We start from the raw sequence: 3,661 nt of genomic DNA on the forward strand, positions 1-3,661 counted from the left end.
GCCCTTTGGACGGTTTGGTTATTTCTTGGGGCCTCTGAGAGGTGCTGGGCTGGCGGAGGCACGGCATCGGGACCCAGTTGCCCTGTGCTTTGGGGGCCGCGCTGCCAGGACGCACGCTCCGGTAAACGGTTTATCTAAAGACAACTTCTGTTTCTCGTTCGCTGTCGGGAGTTGCCCTGCAACCAGCAATGAAAAATGCGCCTTTTCCCGAGACTCTGGCGCTGGTGATTTATGTGGGAACCGAAATCACCCTCGGGGCCTGGGCTGCTCAGCTGGGCTTAGCGGGGTGGAGGGCTGGGGCGGGCCTGGAAGAAAACCTAGTGCCCTGGCCCCTCCAGCGCCCGCTTTTACGGCGCCTCCCCACCACCCCTACCTCCAGGACATTTTACAGCCGCTCCCCCAGGAAGCTGAGCGCTTTATCGCGGTTAAGTAAACACCATTATCCCAGGTCCATTAACAAGGAGATTTTGCGTTGTAAATAGACCGCAAGAGGGAGAAGAGCAGGCCCAGAGAACTCGCTTGTAAAACGGTAAAGGGTCTTTAAGATTTATGGCCGCTGATTGGCCCCCCAACCTTCTAAGAAATCCCAGTCTTGACCAAAGCCAGAGGTGGGGCATTCCCCCCTGCCCTAGAAATCCCGCCCTGGGGTGTTAGGACTTTGAGAGTCGGGAGTCCCCAGGACGCGTCTAGCCTAGTCATTAATTTTCTTAGTTACAAGCCCAGGAATGCCGATCTTTTTCCGGCTGTGGATGCATAGATAAACTCTGCAGCTCTCCAGAAGCTCTGAGCAGAAAGCATCCAGTGGAGATGGTGCCAGGGGCCAGAATACTTGTTTTCCAGGCTACTGCCTCATTTGTAAACTGGATAGGGCTTTCAGCAGCTACTTAGGAGTATAGAAAGCACAGGAGACTTGTAATTGGGGGGCACTGTCCCAACTTCCTGTGTTCTGAGGTCTCATTTGGCCAGCTCATATAGCCTTGGTTTTGCTTCTCTTTCCAAAAGGAAATGCCCACCTTGTTTCCTCTTGGGCCAGACGATGTATGTAATCAAGTGAGGATGCTGGTCCTGGCACACAGCCCAGCAGACAGTCCTGGCTTTCCACCTCTCTGAGTTTCTATTTCTGATGAGTATCTAGTGACCTGTTCCAGGAAGTTTTTACTCATCTAGAGTGTGGTTCTCTTATCCCCTCAAGTCAATATTTATATTGACGAAACAGTAGATTTTGAACTAGGAAATGTGTCTCAGTTTGATGGAGAAAACAAAGGGACAAGTTCTCCAGGCCAAGGGAAGCTTCGGGAGAACCCCACCCCTCCTAACCTTTGCCAAAGTCACTTTCAGGAAGAAGTCCCTGCAGAGAGGCTGCTCCTTCTTCAGCCTTAAGAATTCAGTGGTTCTTGTGATAGCTCCCACCTGGTAGAAAGGTTAGCTTTGGGGGAGGGGCAATAGAGAAAAAACAGGAAGCAAAATGATGCTAGAAGTTGGTTTGGCCCTTTGGCATAATTAGCTCCATCTAGAGCAGGGACTTTTAACTTTGTTTTTCTTGGCCCCTTTATAATTTTGAGAGTCTGGGGAAGACTATAACTCCCTGTCAGAATAATATTTTAAATGCATAAAATTAAATGCATATAATAATATTGAAGTATATTTGTCAAAATATTAAAAAATAGGCATATAATAATATAGGTGCCACTTTATTAACTGATTAAATAAAGATGTACTTTCCCCTTTAAGTTCATGGGCCCCCTGAATTCCATCCTCAGCCTGGGGGAATGGGGGAGTTCATAAACTGCCAGGTTATGAACCATTGATCTAGGATCAAAATCTAGACCACTTTATCTCAAAGAGTGTTCTTTGTATCAACTGCATCAGAACCTTCAAGGGGTGTTTGTTAGAAAATTACTTCTTCTAGGATGTAATCTGTAGGTGGACCTAGAAAACTTCCTTTAAAAGAATTTTTATTTATTTGGTTGCATTGGGTCTTAGTTGCAGCATGCAGGATCTTTAGTTGTGACAGAAGGGTCTGGGCTTCCCAGGTGGCTCAGAGGGAAAGAATTTGCCTGCCAAGTAGAAGATGGGGATTGATCTCAGGGTCAGGAAGATATCCTGGAGAAGGAAATGGCAACCCACTCCAGTATTCTTGCCTTGCAGGACAGAGGGGCCCGGTGGGCTGCAGTTCATGGGGTCTTAAAGAGTCAGACATGACTTAGCAACTAAACAACAACAACATGTAGGATCTAGTTCCCCAACCAGGGATTGAACCCAGACTCTCTGTGCTGGGAGCAGAGTCTTAGCCACTGGACCACAAGGGAAATCCCAGAAACCTGTATTTTAAACCGAATTCTCTGAATACTGTTTTCACACACAAAGTGTGAGAATCACTGCATCTGGACTTTACTGAGTAGCGTCAGCACTGTGGTTGGTTGCTTGGATAATGATAGGAAGATCCTTGGAGAGCTGAGGGGTGGAATGGGAAAGCAGTATTACTGCTTCCTTGCAGACTACTTGGAGGTGGTGCACATGGGCTTGGTGGACACAGCAAGCTGGGGCATGGGAGAACACCAGGAAATTAGTGGCAGGATTGGATTATCTTGATAAAGGATACCAATATGCTAGCAGAGGCTCTGCAAAGACTTCAGAAATTAACTGGTTCAGTTGATTTGTAGGTTGTAGCAAGCCACAACCTTACAACTTTATATAAACTTCTCCATCAGCTCTTGCACAGGCCTCCTTTCTGCTTCCAATGCTCTGAGTTCTGAGCTCCTTTACAGAGTCTTCCCATGTTGGCATCATTGGAGCTTTCACTGGAGCATTCACTCACTCGTTCATTCAGTGAATGCCATGAACCAGGCCTTGTCCTAGATGCTATGAAAGATATAGAAATGAGTAAAGAGGTGATCACTACCCTTAAGGTATTTTCTCTCTCTCTTGTCACTACTAAATCTTAAACATACTTGATAAGCATTTGACCCAGCCACGATCTGATGTTTGTGTAATCACCAAGGCCATAGAAATCTTACTGGGAGGGAAGAAGAGTTTACAGCATGTTGGCTAATTGGGGACTTGTCTTTTCTATTGATGAACACAGTTGTAATGTTATTGAAAAAAGTGGGGCTTGTTCCAGGTGTAACCAATGCGTAAGATAAACCCAACATGACATTTGAGAATAGTTATGAAATTACTGGCCCTGGATCAAGCAAGTTATTACAAATGACAGCATAGAAGATACACAGCTCTAACTAATGCGTTGTCACCTGGCATGAGCTCGATCTCTAGCAGTACTGTTTGCCTTACTTTGCATTCTCACACATGTTTCTATCAGGGTCACAGAGCCTATTCTCATAGAGAGCAGGCGGATCTGTGTGCAGAATTCAGAGGATAATAAAAACAAGAAAGAGTGAAAAGGAAGTAGGGTCTAGATTCATAAGATTTGGGTTCCAGTTCTGTTTCTGTCACTTAAGAACTCTGTGACTTGGACAAATAAGTTGAGTTTGAATTTTCTCTTTGGCAAAATGGTTACAGCAATGCATATTTCATAAACTTATTGGGAGGAGTAAGTTGGATAATGTGTCATAAAAGTGCTTTGTAAACTACAAGTCACTATACAGTATCAGATCAGTTCAGTCGCTCAGTCGTGTCTGACTCTTTGCGACCCCATGAATCG

This window comes from Bison bison, unplaced genomic scaffold, assembly GCF_000754665.1.
Source record: "Bison bison bison isolate TAMUID 2011002044 unplaced genomic scaffold, Bison_UMD1.0 scf7180017864456, whole genome shotgun sequence".
Classification (NCBI taxonomy): Eukaryota; Metazoa; Chordata; class Mammalia; order Artiodactyla; family Bovidae; genus Bison; species Bison bison.